The 18,771-nt window shown below is 43.7% G+C and overlaps 1 protein-coding gene across 1 annotated transcript in view; it reads right to left on the reverse strand.

Annotated features, from left to right (window-relative positions):
- Positions 1-18,376, reverse strand: part of CHST4 (carbohydrate sulfotransferase 4) — an 88,427-nt gene extending 70,051 nt beyond the window's left edge. The window contains exon 1 of the mRNA XM_056528146.1: positions 18,239-18,376. The gene's annotated coding sequence lies outside the window, so the exon portion shown is untranslated. The remainder of the gene's footprint in view (positions 1-18,238) is intronic.
- Between the last annotated feature and the right edge of the window lie 395 nt (positions 18,377-18,771).

An 18,771-nucleotide genomic window follows, 5' to 3' on the forward strand; every position in this document is an offset into this window, starting at 1 on the left:
CCCTAAAAAGGGCGGTACCGGATTGTCAGGAACCTCCTATACGCCCTACTTATCCCTAGCTGTAATGGTGGCTTCTAAATCATAAGGCCCACTGGGACCTTCCCTCTCTACCTAATGCTGCCACCTCGGGGATTTTGATAGATAGTAAGCCCGTTCCTCCATGCAGTTAAATAAAACAGGTATAGGACAATTGCTCATTTAGACCTCCTGGGGCCATAGTTTGAAGTCTATAGATCCATCTGCATTCACGTTGCAGAATGGCTCTATCCCAGTCTCCACCCCTCTGTGATGGTTTGACCAAGTCAATGCCAATAAATTTAACTACTGATGCGTCGCCATTGTGTCTTAGGTTAATATGGTTAGCTACAGGGGTATTCCTGTTATTGCGGACATCTCCCACATGCTCCAATACTCTGCGTCTAAACTCTCTTATTGTCTTTCCCACATACCTCTCTCCACAAATACATTTTGCCAAATATATCACCCCTTTTGAGCTGCAGTTCACAAAGTGTTTAATAGGCATCTGTGTCCCTGATACAGTGTCATCAAAGGTTTTGGTCTTCAGTACAAAAGTACAGGCTCGACAGTGGCCACATTGATAACATCCCACTGTTCTTCCTACATCCAACCAGGTTTGTGGTGTAATGCTTGAAAGATGACTATGAACTACTTTGTCACCTACACTTTGACCCTTACGGTAAGTAATCAACGGTCTTGGGCCTATCACTTCTCTCAGGTCAGGGTCCATTTTTAATATATCCCAATGTCGCTCTATGATGTTTCTCACTTCTTGGGACATGTGGTCAAAGGTACCAATTATACGTGTGAAATTGCTCCCCTCATTTTTGGGTCTCGGTACCAAGAGGGATGTTCTGTCCTGGGAGAGAGCATGTTTATATGCTCTCCTCAGGATGTGATCTGGATAACCACGTTGATGGAATCGATTCCGTAGGTCTTTCGCCTGATGTTGGAATTCTTCCCTGGTGGAACAATTCCTCCTGAGACGGAGATACTGCCCCCGCGGAATGCCCCTTTTGAGGGGCTCCGGGTGGCAGCTCTCCCATCTCAGGAGGCTGTTCGTGGCGGTAGTTTTTCTAAATACGGTGGTGTCCAGACTGCCTCGTAAATTCTTACTTATCAAGACATCCAAAAAAGCTAGTTTCTGTTCCTGAATCTCATACGTGAAACTCAAACCGATTTGGTTTTTGTTAAGATGACATACAAATTTATCAAAAGTTTCTTTAGTGTCAGACCATAATACAAGGATGTCATCAATATATCTAGACCAAAAAGTGGCCTGATTTGACAAGGTCTCCTGCTCACCCACAAATGCGATGGTTTCCTCCCACCAGCCTAGGGTCAAATTTGCATACGATGGGGCACATGGACTCCCCATCGCAGTGCCCCTAAGCTGGTGGAAGTACCGCCCCTTAAATAAAAAATAATTGTGGGTGAGTACGAAGGAGAGGAGATCAAGAACAAATTGGTTATGTGTCTGATGTTGTAGGCCACGTGACGACAAGAAGTGGGCTACCGCTCCCAATCCCACAGTGTGGGGGATTGAAGAATATAAAGCCTCAACATCAATCGAGGCCAATAAAGTCTCCCCCTCTACTGTGAGATCTTCTAGTTTACCCAATAAGTCAAGAGTGTCGCGAGTGTAGGAGGGTAGGGAACTGACAAATTGCCTAAGTATTTGATGTTGAGGCTTTATATTCTTCAATCCCCCACACTGTGGGATTGGGAGCGGTAGCCCACTTCTTGTCGTCACGTGGCCTACAACATCAGACACATAACCAATTTGTTCTTGATCTCCTCTCCTTCGTACTCACCCACAATTATTTTTTATTTAAGGGGCGGTACTTCCACCAGCTTAGGGGCACTGCGATGGGGAGTCCATGTGCCCCATCGTATGCAAATTTGACCCTAGGCTGGTGGGAGGAAACCATCGCATTTGTGGGTGAGCAGGAGACCTTGTCAAATCAGGCCACTTTTTGGTCTAGATATATTGATGACATCCTTGTATTATGGTCTGACACTAAAGAAACTTTTGATAAATTTGTATGTCATCTTAACAAAAACCAAATCGGTTTGAGTTTCACGTATGAGATTCAGGAACAGAAACTAGCTTTTTTGGATGTCTTGATAAGTAAGAATTTACGAGGCAGTCTGGACACCACCGTATTTAGAAAAACTACCGCCACGAACAGCCTCCTGAGATGGGAGAGCTGCCACCCGGAGCCCCTCAAAAGGGGCATTCCGCGGGGGCAGTATCTCCGTCTCAGGAGGAATTGTTCCACCAGGGAAGAATTCCAACATCAGGCGAAAGACCTACGGAATCGATTCCATCAACGTGGTTATCCAGATCACATCCTGAGGAGAGCATATAAACATGCTCTCTCCCAGGACAGAACATCCCTCTTGGTACCGAGACCCAAAAATGAGGGGAGCAATTTCACACGTATAATTGGTACCTTTGACCACATGTCCCAAGAAGTGAGAAACATCATAGAGCGACATTGGGATATATTAAAAATGGACCCTGACCTGAGAGAAGTGATAGGCCCAAGACCGTTGATTACTTACCGTAAGGGTCAAAGTGTAGGTGACAAAGTAGTTCATAGTCATCTTTCAAGCATTACACCACAAACCTGGTTGGATGTAGGAAGAACAGTGGGATGTTATCAATGTGGCCACTGTCGAGCCTGTACTTTTGTACTGAAGACCAAAACCTTTGATGACACTGTATCAGGGACACAGATGCCTATTAAACACTTTGTGAACTGCAGCTCAAAAGGGGTGATATATTTGGCAAAATGTATTTGTGGAGAGAGGTATGTGGGAAAGACAATAAGAGAGTTTAGACGCAGAGTATTGGAGCATGTGGGAGATGTCCGCAATAACAGGAATACCCCTGTAGCTAACCATATTAACCTAAGACACAATGGCGACGCATCAGTAGTTAAATTTATTGGCATTGACTTGGTCAAACCATCACAGAGGGGTGGAGACTGGGATAGAGCCATTCTGCAACGTGAATGCAGATGGATCTATAGACTTCAAACTATGGCCCCAGGAGGTCTAAATGAGCAATTGTCCTATACCTGTTTTATTTAACTGCATGGAGGAACGGGCTTACTATCTATCAAAATCCCCGAGGTGGCAGCATTAGGTAGAGAGGGAAGGTCCCAGTGGGCCTTATGATTTAGAAGCCACCATTACAGCTAGGGATAAGTAGGGCGTATAGGAGGTTCCTGACAATCCGGTACCGCCCTTTTTAGGGCGTCCATGCCGCTTAGGCATAGGTCAAACAGAATAGATCATAATAGGGAACAGTTAGGTCTCACTAGGCCCTGTTCTATACTCTCCTCACATCCTGACAGGTCTTCCCACCCCCCTATTCTTTAGATAGTGAGCCACCTCTCTTAATTCCCCCCTCCCATATTTCCATCTAATCATAAGAGAGCTGAGATTACACCATGGGTAGTTATTATCACTGCCTGAACTCCTCTACTTATAATTTGGAATCTTAATATGCCTTTTACTGATGTCTCGTCATTTCCATACTAGGATCTAAAAAAGTAACGTCAGATGACACTCCAATTTTTGCCTTCCCCCCCCCCTCCCCTCATTTCAAACCCCCCCCCCCTTTTCCCCCCCCCCCCCCTTTTCTGTTCACGTGTTAGTACCACACCTGTGTCCCTACCTCCAGCCGTTATACACTAACAATTGGGTATCATACCAAGATTTCCGTTAGTTAAATGCTCTATAAACAAAAGAACAAATATAAGATCTAGATATAAGACATATTCCGTTCTATAAATAAAATAAAAGGAATTAGTGGTAGCTATACTACATAAAAGCTGGCACTTGAGTTCTGTTTGAGAAGGAGATGGTTTTTCATATGTATGTACTATCTACCCGACATATGCTTTTGCGGAGAAAAGTTTGCCCATAGTTACTAGTCTAATGGTTAACCTAAGTCAGGATTGTTGCTAGTATAACAATTTATTCTACTTAACGTACCTCTGATACCTACCGCACCTGACGTCTGAACATGTTCCAATCGTAGGAACGGAGTTCTAATGATTGACAGGGAGGCAGCGCCCCTATTGACGGCGTCATGGGGAGCGCCCTCCGCTGACGTATATAAGGTGCGCGCAGGCTTCAGGTAGACGCCGGCGTGTTCACCATACACGCACCAGCTCCGGACACCGCTCCGGCACTCGCTGCCATTGCAGCGTTTTATGCGTGCATCTCCATCAACAAACTGTAAGTGCGTCTGTAACCATATTATGGTCTCCTTACTATACACCTATGGCGTCTTTATAGTTATCTAACTTGGGCATATTGCCTTTACAGCACCCGGTGGTCTCTCAAATTAGCCCAGTATCCACACTTAATCGTGAGTACAAGCACTATATCCGTCAGGCACGATCCCTGGTGAGTTACAATATGTTGCTAAGGGAGAATTTTATGTTTATTCTAGGTTGCGCCCAGGACCCTGAGGGCAATGAATGGTGGATTACTGATCGCCTTAAGCTTCTAGAGAGACACGGGCAGTGATAGTCCATTTTTCTTTTTTTGCATATCATTTGGAGTACAATGTATCTGCTCTCCATTCTATTACTTGGATATATATGAACACAATAAGTTGATTTCTAGTCCCCTGATGAAGTGGTGGGAACAAATTTACTTATCAGTTCCACCCATGGAAACGCGTTGGGACAAGGGACTCTATAACAGTTATTTTAAATACAATTATTCTGTTCGTTCAGTAATAGTGTTGATATGGTGACATGTTGACAAGTACTAAGAAGCAGTTTGACAAGTATTAATTAGCCTTTGTAGTGACACGAGGCTGATATATGAGCGCCATACGCTAGTCAACTAGCTCTCTAGCGTTTTTTTCTTTTTTTGGTTGCACTATTAGAGCACTATTATTTGGTTAAGATTTTTAAGCGTATAACTATTAAAAGTTACATTTTAATAAGGCACCTCAATCCTTCACAGGGATCAACTTTTCTTCTTTTTTCTATCCCTACTGCATGCATCATTTATTATAATTATTATGATTGTTTTTATTGTGGTAAGCTTGTGGGGGTATAGGGTATATGGGGTGTAGCTGTGCAGTGATGAAAGGGTGCTGGTTTAACCCTTAACTGTTGTGACGCCAGGGTGAGGGCTCCTCTGTACATGCTTGTCCTATTGCGACCCGTCCCAAGAGCGATAGGGAGGAATAATAAATTATTGTCCACAACCGGAGGTTTCAGAAAACTGTCGGAACTTTTACTGCAGGTTTTATGCACAGTTAAACAGGAACAGTCTTTATACAAGAAGAGTCTATTAGGAGCTTGACAGTTGGTTGGGACCTTGTGAGTTTTAAGCTCAGGAGATTTATATGCGCTGTTCCGCTGGATTTGGGGGATTGAGTTTAGGTCCAGCAGTCATGCAGACTTTAGCGGGGAGTTGTATTGTAAGTCACGATTTGGTAAGTTGCAGCATTATCAGGCTTTGGCCTGGTCTTGTCTTTGAAAGTTGCACGGATTTCTCTGCTAGTTCTGGAACCCAAGAGAGTGAGGACTGGCTGGCAGCTCCCTTGTATGGGCAGGGGCTGGCCTTGAGTTCATTGGTCCATACCATCTGTCAATCACTTTACACAAGGAATTATGGTCTAGACATCTGACCACACACGTGACCTAGGAAGGTCCTTTAACATACCTTAATAGAATTAACATTAGTCACATGACTTAAGGTCCTGCGACACTATATACACAATTAAATATACAATTAAATATACATACCAACATCACAAAATTAAAGAAGGAAAAGGTGACTAGGGGCTATCCCACCAGGAGGATCCTACTGGAACGAAGTAACTCTGGCTTTGGGGACCACCATATAAGGTACGGTATACTATACGGTACCGGGACACCACATTATATTTTTTGGTACCCAACAAAATAAAAATAAAAAAACACCCACTGTGGTGATGCTTTGTATTGGTGAAGTCTTTTCTTCTGTATCTATACTGCATTGTTCACTGTCTATGCAAGTAACTGGGTAAAGTTTAAACTGCAATCTACTGACTTTATATGTTATAAAAGGATATATTTATTTTCTACTGTTTACTTATAGGGGGAGATTTATCAAAACCTGAGCAGAGGAAAAGTTTACCAGTTGCCCATAGCAACCAGTCAGATCACTTATTTCATTTCTCAGAAGCCATTATAAAAATGAAAAAAGCAATGGGGGAGATTTATCAAAGCCTTTAAAGAGGAAAAGTTGCTGAGTTGCCCATAGCAACAATTCAGATTGCTTCTTTCATTTTAAACAAGGCCTCTGCAAAATTAAAGAAGCAATCTGATTGATTGCTATGGGAAACTGGGCCACTTTTCCTTTACACTGGTGTTGATAAATCTCCCTCAATGTGATTGGTTGCTATGGGCAACTGGGAAACTTTTCCTCTGCAACTTTTGCCACCAGCAATAAAACGCCATATAAAACCGCCACGGCTTTTTCCTGTGTTGTAGCAGTTTTTCTGACTTGTTTTTCTGGCTTTCTTATTTTTGTTGATGTGTGGAAACAGCCAATTTTGTACCCTGAGGGTACGTTCACACGTACAGTATCCTGCGCAGATTTGATGCGCAGGATTTAATGCAATCTCAATATAATCTAAATGACTGAACGCAGCTTCTAATTTGCAGTTACAAATCCTGCGCACCAAGTCTGCGCAGGATACTCTACGTATAAATAGACCATAAGGCAGTTTTTCACTACCTTCAGGGTAACACTCCATGAATGGATGCAGAGCGCGTGGAACACAAAATGTAAGGAGGTAAGGAGTGAGTTAAACACTATGCCCCAGCCCACCAAGCAAAGAGTTAATTTGTGTTGCTGAGCAGCTCTGGTTAATTCTTTGTGTGTACCGCATATACTGTATACAGTCACCAGGTGATCATTTATTAACCTGGCTCCTGTCCGACCTAATGCGGTGAAGCCCCACCCCTAGTGAGGACATCTTTAGAGGCAGAGCTACAGCCCAGAGCCAGGGTGATAAGTATGGCTCTGTCCTTATTATGCATTTTGCATAATGTAAACAGACCGTTTCTGGCAATGTCTTCCCAAACAGGGAGCCTCCTGTTTGCTAAACTACAACCTCCATCATTCCCAGACAGCCAAAGGCTGAGAAATGGGATGAGAATATGCCTATGGGAACCTGACTCTAAACCATTAATCAGCCCCAAAAACAAGCCTCAGGGTTTAACACAAATTGAAATAATTCACCAGAAATTGCATCACTACTCTCCAAAAGGGAACAACACAAGGACAACTCCACACCGCATGCATGAACGACCCTCTATCAATCATACAGCAAAAACACATCCGTAGGGGAAACACCAATACGAAAGAGTTTAACAGGGGTGTAATAAAGCCAGAGAATAAAACGTGACTGAATAAGCATATCTTGGGCACTAACCACAGTGGCATAATACTGTACGTCAATACAAGCTCTTTCCACTGCTCCTCCGAAAGCTCAGGCACATCCTCCACCCACTACAAGGCACATGGATCAGGACCCAAAGACTGAAGCAAGGCATACACCTGTGTCAACGGCTTGGAGAGGTTGGTGGCTACATCCAAGGAGCCAAATTGCGCATGAACCACATGTCTATGCTGGAGATACCGGTAATGGGCACTCAGCGGGACATTATAATGGTTACGGATATCCACAAAGGATGGGAAAGAATTAATCTCTCCAAACAAATGCATAGCAAATTTGACCCCATGGGTACTCCAAATCCCAGCCACCCCTCCAACTCCTGCAGGTGTTCCAGATGAGGGTTCCCCCACAGAGGTGCTCTAGGAGAAATTGCTGGTTGTGGGAAGCACCCAGAAACCACCGACCAAACCACTGTCACTGTTTTAATAGGAGTCAACAAGGAGGAAGAAGGAGTATACCTATACTGTACATTGGTTAATGTCTCATACGAACCCATGATGGCACCAGCCAGAGCCGTAGTCACATTGGAGAGATCCAGATCCACCAGGCCATGTACACAGCTGAGAAAATAATTGTATATATTCGAAGCCGCAAAAGCTGCGCCACTGCTTCGGCACCTGGAGTGCAGCCTGACCCGATCTCGGAGGCTTGTCCTGCCAGTAGAAGAAGTAAAATGTTGGGGGGGGGGGGGGAAGCACTGGTGAAAGGTGAAATACATACAGAAATTTAGGGAGATAGATCATCTTAAAGATATTTACTATCCGTGCCAACGATAAGGGCAAGGAAGACCACACCTGTAGAGGTCAGCGGTTGAAGACACAACAGGCTGAAAATTGAGGGCCAAAAAAATCACTCAAACATGCAGAGGCCTCCACACCCAAATACCGGAACTTATCAACCACCTGGAGACCATTGGAAGGAGACCTAGGACTATAATACAGCAACTTTACCCGAGCTCTCAATTTAGGTCCATACCCGAGAACACCCAACAGGTACCAGACATGCTGCCATTCCACAGAGTCGAAAGCCTTGTAGATATCAAGTCTATTAACATAACCAGGAGATACATACCCCTCCGATGCAACAACATTGAGCTGAAGCCGCTTCACATTAATATCTGTAGCCCTGCCCGGCATGAATCCAGTCTGGTCAGGATGAACAACAGAAGCAATGACCCCCTTAAGCTGATTAGCCAGGATTTTAGCCAGGATTTTTATATGTACATTGAGAAGAGAAATTTGGCGATAAGAATCCGGCACAGCCTGGCTTAGGAAGAACTGTTCTAACCCATATTTCTTGGCCCAGGAGCACAAGAGTGAAAATAAGGAGAACCACATGCGTGTTTTTTAAAATAAATAAATAAAAAATGTGTGTGGTTCCTCATATTTTCATTCTTAGCCAGATAACAACCAACCTGACATTACCAGGGTGGGCAAGGACCATTATTACTGGCCCTACCCCGCCTAAATCACAACAGCCTATTACCGCCTAGGCCCAGAAACGCCAATTTTGACGCTTCGGGCCTGTTGGTATCCACTCTTTCTGGTATCCATGTGGCAGTCGTTACCGGGTAATAATTGGGGGTCAGTGTTAGCTGTTTTTGGAGCAGCATAAAGCACCTGACAGGTTCCCTTTAAGAAATACCACATCTGGTGACACATAAAACAATTCTGTCCTCATATGCTTTCTGCCAACATTTTCAGGCTGTTGCATCAGCCAAAATAAAATCAGAAGCAGTTTCATGTGGAGGATTTTAAACCATGCACAATTCTCTGAAAGTTGTTCAGACTAAAAGACTTCTAGGGAAGAAATGCACACATGGTTAGATTGTATTAGTGCGAACAAGTAAAGGTCCTTTTACATGGACTAATGATTGGCTGAATGTAAAGATTATTGCTCCAAAAGCTTGCAGATGAACATCTCCCATTTAAGTCTGTGTTCACACCTTAGTATTTTCATGCGGAATTCCGCATTTGAAATCTGGACAGAAATTTCGCTGCAGCTGAGTCCCGTACAATTCAACTGGATTCTGCTGCGCTGTGCACGTCTTTGAGATGGCACATTCCTGTGTGACCCTAGCACCCGCAGTCTCCAGAATGTCAGCATGAAGATTTTGCGTGCGGACATTCCGCAGTGTGAACTTGGCCTTAGTAGGCATTCTGCTGCTGTCAGTAATAGTAAAAGCTTGACTCCACTGGTATCGACATTCATCTGCCTTTCTGAAAATTATTCAAAAGTTACCATACCATGTGCCATTTATCCTACTGGCGTACCCTTGCATGGCCAGGAGGCCATATATGCCCTTTGGTACATATAAAGTGCGTTTGTAAAGTTTTCAGGCTCTTTCACTTTTTTTTTTTTTAATGGTGCTAATTTTTGCTGACATAAAAGCCAACCAGGAGCAAATCCCCATAGCAAACCTATCCTGCTCTGGACAGTTCCTGATATGGACAGAGGTGTCAACAGAGAGCACTGAGAAAAGCACAAAGAAAAGAAATTTCTCTGTAGCATACAGCAGCTGATAAGTACTGGAAGGATTAAGATTTTTAAATAGAAGTAATTTACAAATCTGTTTTGCTTTCTGGCACCAGTTAATAAAAAAAATAATTACAATAATATTCCACCGGAGTACCCCTATAAGCCACCACTGTGTTGTCTTGGATGTGTGCTTAGGGTCATAGGGGGAGATTTATAAAACCCTCTGCAGAGGAAAAGTTTACCAGTTGCCCATAGCAACCAATCAGAAGCGAGCTGATTCGCTACATTGGGCAACTTTTCCTCTGAACAAGTTTTGATAAATCTCCCAATTGTCTTGTTAGAAGGTGAATATTTGGTCTAGTCTAAGGTTCAACGCACTCTGGATCAGGTTTTCATTTATAGATATATTTGTACACTGCTCAAAAAATAAAGGGAACACTTAGACAACTCAATGTAACTCCAAGTCAATCACACTTCTGTGAAATCACACTGTCCACTCAGGAAGCAACACTGATTGACAATCAATTTCACATGCTGTTGTGCAAATGGAACAGACAACAGGTGGAAATTATAGGCAATTAGCAAGACACCCCCAATAAAGGAGTGGTTCAGCAGGTGGTGACCACAGACCACTTCTCAGTTCCTATGCTTCCTGGCTGATGTTTGGGTCACTTTTGAATGCTAGAGGATCACAGGGAACACTATATAAGGTCATTCAGGCCTGAGGGGACCAAAGTCTGTAATTTATAGATCCAATAGTTTTCACGTTTACGGAGAGTGTTAAATCGCTGAGGGTTGTCTTTTGGTATAGTTTCATTTGGGGTCACAGTAATACAGTTAAAATCCTGATTGTGATGTTGGGTCAGGTGCCTTGAGACACTATGCAGTAGAAAGCCATTCTCTGTGTTATTTCTGTATTTAGTGACTCTCTCTTGAAGGCACCTGATAGTTCTACCCACATATAAGATCCCACAAGCACAATCAAGAAGATAGACTACATATTGCGTAGAGCAGTTGAGGAGAGTCTTCATTTGAAATGTTTCTCCAGTACTTCTGGAGACAAAGGATTTGGCACTATGGTTAATATTGGAACAGTATCTGCAATGAGCATGCCCACATTTAGAGGCTCCAGTAACAGATAGGAATGTACCAGTGGAGAGGGTTTTGGTGGCAAGTCGGCTGGGTGCTATGATATTACGGAGTGTTCTTACCCTACTAAAGGTATTTCCAGGTCTAGAGGGGAGAGAGTCCCGCAAAAATGGGTCACTTAAAAGAACAGGCCAGTATTTCTGTAGTGAGTATCCTTGATGTGCCTGTGTTCCCGGGTATATGTGGTGATAAAGTTGGTGGTCCACCGTTGATCAGTATTGTCAGTATTTCTCTTAATCAGCACAAATAGAGAAACATCTCAGCATAATTTCAAAAACTAACAGGTTGTTTGTATGCATTTTGATTAAAAAGTACAAGCCCACTCACCATGTCAAGGCCACCTAGTCAGAGTGGGTCCCTAACCTAACACTGGCATAGTGCCGAGTGGCTACCACTGCCTCCAAGACACCATGCCCACAGGGGGAATGACACAGGGGCCAGGCAGCCCCACTGCCTGACCAAGTCCCTGGCTTTGGGCCGCACCACCCCACAGACCAGTGGAAACGACCCAGTGGCCAGGCAGCCCCACTGCTGCCCGACCAAGCCCCTGGCTTTGGGCCGCACCACCCCACAGAACAGACAAAGCATCACAGAAACAATGGCCGCCACAGAGAACCCCACCAGTGTGAACACTTACCATGTGCTCCCAACTAGAGGGCTGGAAAAATGTGAGGAGGAAACCCTTATGCAGTCTTCCTTTCATGGCCAGCACTCCACTCCACCCATTCGGCCCAGGTGTTTTTAATTAGCAGGAGACTGCATAAGGGATTCCTCCTAGCATTCTCCCAGCCCTCTGGCAGGGAGCACATGGTAGGTTTCACACTGGTGTGGTTCTCTGTGGCGGCCATTGTTTCTTGCTTTGTCTGTGGGGTGGGGTGGCCCAGAGCCAGGGGCTTGGTCGGACAGCAGTTGGGCTGCCTGGCCACTGGGTCATTCCTCTGGTGGGCTTGGTGTCTCGGAGGCAGTGGTCGCCACCCGGTGCTACGCCGGTGTCAGGTTAGGGACCCACTCTGACTAGGTGGCCTTGACATGGCGAGTGGGCTTGTACTTTTTGATCACAATGTATACTAACAACCTGTTAGTTTTTGAAATTATGTTGAGAAGCAAGTTGATCAAAATACAAATGGTGGATGTGCGGCTATGTTTCTCTATTTTTGTTGTACATTTGATTTCTCTTAATCAGACAATCTTCCTAGGATAGGGCGCTAGCTCTCTTGAATGAAGCCTCCACAATGGTTCTAGGATATTTTTTGGCCTTAAAGCGCGCTTTCAAAATATTGAAGTCGTGGCCAGAGGTGCAGATACGCCTAATGCACTTAAACTGTCCGTAAGGGACATTGGTGTGCCACTTTTTATAATGTGAACTTTTAAAATAAAGATAGCTATTGCTATTGACTTTTTTTTAAGTCTTAGTATTCAATTTACCTAGGCAATTGTGGAAGACAATTACATCCAGGAACTCAGCATTATCCTTGTAAACATGCTGTGTAAACTGAAGACCTCAAGTATTATTGTAAATAGAAGATAAAAATTCATCAAGTAAAACCAGAGAGCCCTTCCAAATAAAATATATCTTCAATAAAACGTTTATAATATACACAGTATTGGGAGAGATGATGTGGGTAGATGGTAGATTTCTCAAACAGGCCCACAAAGAGGTATGCAAAACTCGGTGCTACCCACGACCCCATTGCAGTGCCTGTGTGCTGCGCATAAATATTATTCTGAAATTGAAAATAATTGTGGGTTAAAATAAAGCACAAACCTTTCAGAATAAAATTACACTGGACATCAGGTATATCTGGATCATTATTTACAAAATTAGCTACAGCATTGATACCTAGTTCATGATCAATTACGGTGTAAAGGGATGTAATGTCCATGGTTACAAAAAAATACTCATCCTTCCAATCCACATTTAAAATAGATGATATAAAATCAGTAGTATCTTTAAGATATGAATCCAGATTAAAAACATACTTGTGCAATAAAAGATCCAGGTAATGTGATAGGTTTGAAGATACAGAGTTGATCCCAGATACTATGGGGCGCCCGGGGGGGGATTCGTACTATTTATATGTACCTTCAGCAAGTAATAAAATATTGGAAGGGCCGATTCATTAATGAGTATAAAATCTCTTTCAGACTTGTTGAGAATACTTAGTTGACTAAATCTTTTTGTTCTTAGCGTATTTCTTGGTAGGGTCAGATGGCAGGATATTGTAGTATTTTGAATCAAAGAGCAACCTATTTGCTTCTGTGATGTAATCATTGGTAATTAAAATAACTATGGCACCGCCCTTATCTGCTGGTCGGATACCGTATATACTCGAGTATAAGCCGAGTTTTTCAGCACTATTTTTCGTGCTGAAAACACCCCCCTCGGCTTATACTCGAGTGAACTCTCCGCCCTCAGTGGTCTTCAACCTGCGGACCTCCAGATGTTTCAAAACTACAACTCCCAGCAAGCCCAGACAGCCGTCGGCTGTCCGGGCATCCAGGGAGTTGTAGTTTTGAAACATCTGGAGGTCCGCAGATTGAAGACCACTGCCCGGGCCTTCGTCATCATCCAGCCCCCCTCCCCCTTTAGTTTTGTACTCACCTCCGCTCGGCGGGACGTTAGGGTGAGCTGGTCCGGGCCATCTGTGCTGCAGGGACCGTCCGGAGGGGAGGCATAGTCGTTCCGGGCTGTCCATCTTCACCGGGGATGCCTCTTCTCCGCGTTTCGGGCCCGGCCCCGGAATAATGGCGTTGCCTTGACGACGACGCACAGTGACGTTGCTCATGAACGTCCCTGTGCGTCGTCGTCAAGGCAACGCCATTATTCCGGGGCCCGGCCCGAAGCGCGGAGAAGAGGCACCCCCGGTGAAGATGGACAGCCCGGAAAGACTATCCCTCCCCACCGGACGGTCCCTGCAGCACAGATGGCCCAGACCAGCTCACCCTAATGTCCCGCCGAGCGGAGGTGAGTACAAAACTAAAGGGGGGAGGGGGGGTCTGGATGACGACGAAGGCCCGGGCAGTGGTCTTCAACCTGTGGTCCTCCAGATGTTTCAAAAATACAACTCCCAGCATGCCCGGACAGCCGATGGCTGTCCGGGCATGCTGGGAGTTGTAGTTTTGGAACGTCTGGAGGTCCACAGGTTGAAGACCACTGTTAAATCAGACATTGACAAGCGGTGATGATGAAGGGGGTGGTGTGGGATGATGACAGGGTAATGATGAAGGGGGGGATGATGACAGGGTAATGATGAAGGGGGGGATGATGACAGGGTAATGATGATGAAGGGGGGATGATGACAGGGTGATGATGATGAGGGTGTTAATGACGGGAGTCTGGATGATGACGAGGGGACGATGTATTTCCCACCCTAGGCTTATACTCGAGTCAATAACTTTTCCTGGATTTTTGGGGTGAAATTAGGGGCCTCGGCTTATATTCGGGTCGGCTTATACTCGAGTATATACGGTAACTATATCTCTTTTGTTTGCTAATGATTTAAGGCTCCGCTGTTCTTGATGTGATAGATTGTTTGTATAGGAAGGACTGTTCTTAGTCAGTTCACCAGGTCCTGGGATACCAGGCTAAAAAAAGCTTCAAGGAAATTTCCCCTGGAGTGGAGGGGGTAAAATCCTGATTTTGGTTTAAGGTCAGTGTGGATAAATTTAGATTGGGGGGCCCCAACTGTACTTGTAAATGTTAAAATGTCTTTTAATAGTGAGTTTTCTAATAAAATTGTTGACATCAAGAAAAAGGTTGAAACTGTTAGTATCAATGCTGTAGCTCATTTTGTAAATAATGATCAGTATGTACCTGATGTCCAGTGTAATTGTATTCTGAAAGGTTTGTGTTTAATTTTCACTCACAATTATTTTCAATTTCAGAATATTTATGCGCAGCACACAGGCACTGCAATGGGGTTTCGGGTAGCAAACCTCTTTGTGGGCCTGTTTGAGAAATCTACCATCTACCCACATCATCTCTTCCAATACTGTTTATATTATAAGCATTTTATTAATGATTTATTTTTTATTTGGAAGGGCTCTCTGTTTTTACTTGATGAATTTTTATCTTCTCTTAACAATAATACATGGGGTCTTCAGTTTACACAGCATGTTTACAAGGATAATGCTGAGTTCCTGGATATAATAGTCTTCCACAATTGCCTAGGTAAATTGAATACTAAGACTTTAAAAAAAAAAAAAAAAAAAGTCCCTTACCAATGTCCCTTACAGGCTGTTAAAGCACATTAGGCATAACTGCACCTCTGACCACGACTTCAAAACCCAGAGTAATATTTTGAAAGCGCGCTTTAAGACCAAAAAATATCCTAGAACCATTGTGGAGGCTTCATTCAAGAGAGCTAGCGCCCTATCCCAGGAAGATTGTCTGATTAAGAAAAATACTAACAATACTGATCAAAGCTGGACCACCAATTTTATCACCACATATACCCGGGAACACAACATCAAGGATACTCTACAGAAATACTGGCCTATTCTTTTAAGTGACCCATTTTTGCAGGACTTTCTCCCTGCTAGACCTGGAATTACCTTTAGGAGAGCAAGAACACTCCCTAATATCATAGCACCCAGCAGACTTAAATGGCCACTGTCAGATACAAAAACTTTGTATATGTTGTAAAGCATGCAATACCAACAGGTTTTGCAATTGCTTTCATTAGAAAATTTTCAGTATTTGATACTGAAAAAGCCTATCAAACAACTGCCCCCCCCCCCTGCCTGTTTGGACACATACTAGTCCTGCTGTGTCCATGCATCATGGACCCACTTCCTTGATTGACAGCTGTGAGCGCAGGGCTCACAGCTGGAGGAAAAATCCTCCTATTGTCATTTTGTGTCCCGCTACTGTCAGTGAGGACAAGCTGGGAGTTGTAGTTTTGCTAATGCTAGGGGAGATGTGAGCAGACAGCATACTGAGGGAGGGGGCGGAGACCTGCACAGTGAGGCCACGCCCCCTCCCTTTGAGAGGAATTCAGACTAGTGAGCTAAATTAAAAGTGTAATAAAAAATAAAGGTGCTAGACACAAAAATCAGATGTACATGGTCAGGATTAGGTACTGAGTGATATATTTAAAAAGTATACACTCTATACGGGTACACTTTAACACCAAAACCCGCTCCACTGGTACATTCTTATCTGTTACTGGAGCCTCTAAATGTGGGCATGCTCGTTGCAGATGCTGTTCCAATATTAACCATCGTGCCAAATCCTTTGTCTCCAGAAGTACTGGAGAAACATTTCAAATGAAGACTCTCCTCAACTGCTCTACGCAATATGTAGTCTATCTTCTTGATTGTGCTTGTGGGATCCAATATGTGGGTAGAACTATCAGGTGCCTTCAAGAGAGAGTCACTAAACACAGAAATAACACAGAGAATGGCTTTCTACTGCATAGTGTCTCAAGGCACCTGACCCAACATCACAATCAGGATTTTAACTGTATTACTGTGACCCCAAATGAAAGTATACCAAAAGACAACCCTCAGCGATTTAACACTCTCCGTAAACGTGAAAACTATTGGATCTATAAATTACAGACTTTGGTCCCCTCAGGCCTGAATGACCTTATAGAGTGTTCCCTGTGATCCTCTGGCTTTCTCTACTAATCCTCCCAGTTTCCGTATTTATTTGTTTATTTATTGATTTATTAACTATTTATTTATCTTTCTATTAGTACGGTTTTAACATGGGGACATTTCTGTGGACCCTTTTATTTTAATTATTTATTTATCTATTTATTAGCACGGTATATATATGGTGGCATATCTGTGGACCAGTTTATCTCGTTTTACCTTGTGTCTCTGCTTTTTTCTCATTAATATCTCTTCTAGTAACCTTTTTTTTATATACTTCTTAACACCAGCTATTGATGCTACAGTGATTAATGTGATTCATTTGTTCCATCTGGCCACACCAGACTATTAATTTATTTTCTCATTGCACCTTATAGTGGTCCATGTCTGTACTACTGTACCCCTTAGGATTTTCTCTTTTCTAGATACCTGTATTTGCTGTTGTTTTATATGCCGGTAGCACAACATGGTTATATATGATGCCAATGCGACCTTATGATATCATGCCTGGGGAACACACATATATATATAGTATGAGATATGCTCACCCCCCTATATTGATATACCATGCACAGTTTTATTTTTTATTTATTTTGCCCCATGTATCCTATTATACACATACCTATCTTTATGTTATCCCTTAAACACTTACCTCTTAACAGACAAACGCCTATACTAAGTGTACCAACTTACATAGTATCCTAACCACTAAACACTGACCTATATAGTGGTGGTACAACTGCTTTCTATACATCAGCACATAGTTCACTGTTCACTAACCTGTCATGTCCCGGTACAGAACACTGTTCTGTACAGTTCCTAAAGTCCCCTCAGGTAGAGTCCCTCAAGTCCACAGGGCTCTCCTGCAGGATCCCCCTAGGTCAGTGATGGCGAACCAAACCGTAATGCATGCAAACTTTTTTCCCCTCAAAGTGCCAGCACAGCAATTAAATCAGAATACTGATGTGTGTGAGGGGTGCTGTGTGTGAGGGGTGCTGTGTGTTTGCGGGGTGCTGTGTGTCATACATATATAATACATGCATACATCATACATATATAATACATACATCCTACATACATATATACATATACACATACACATACATATATATATATACATATATATAAAAAAAAAAAAAATATATATATATATATATATATGTACTGTATGTTATGTATGTAGGATGTGTGTATGTATGATGTATTTATGTATGATGTGCATATGTATATATTATGTATGTATTATATATGTATGATGTTTGTTTCTATGCATTATGTATATATATATATATATTTATACATAATGCATAAATAGAAACATCATACATATACATACATAATATACACATGCACACATCATACATAAATACATCATACATCCATAATACATACATAATACACACACCATACATACATAATACACACCATACATATTACACACATCATACATACATTCCACCCCTCTCCTGTCCTCGGTCACCTTACCCCCAGTCTGTGCACTTTTCTCACCTGAGGCAGCCATGTTGGGGTCAGAGGCCGGGCGCGTCCACTCCTATCTGCTGCAAACTTTGCACCATCGCCCACTTCTTCCTCACGCCGAGAAATGGACACCCGGTGCCAGGAGTTGCGGCCAGGATCATCCCAGGAGGTGGAAGCAGATGTGCGCAGCTGCGGGGCAGCCCCTGCGCCTGTCGTTAGCGCAGCAGTGTGCACGGCCGGGGAAGGGGGGAGGAGGGGCCCGGAGGAAGGGTGGATAGAGCGGCCAGAGGACTGGGGGGATAGAGCAGCTGGAGGGGATAGAGCGGCCGGAGGGGATAGAGCGGCCGGAGGACTGGGGGGATAGAGCGGCCGGAGGGGATAGAGCGGCCGGAGGACTGGGGGGATAGAGTGGCCAGAGGAAGGGGGGATACCCGGGATAGAGCGGGCGGAGCCGCAAGTTAAAAAAAATGTATGCATTTTTAGACATTCCGCCAAGACAGATGGCCGGCCAACCGGTGTGCCCTGAAAGGCATCCATGGCGACCTATGGCCGCGTGCCCACAG

Source organism: Hyla sarda, chromosome 6 (assembly GCF_029499605.1).
Source record: "Hyla sarda isolate aHylSar1 chromosome 6, aHylSar1.hap1, whole genome shotgun sequence".
In the NCBI taxonomy this organism is placed as follows: Eukaryota; Metazoa; Chordata; class Amphibia; order Anura; family Hylidae; genus Hyla; species Hyla sarda.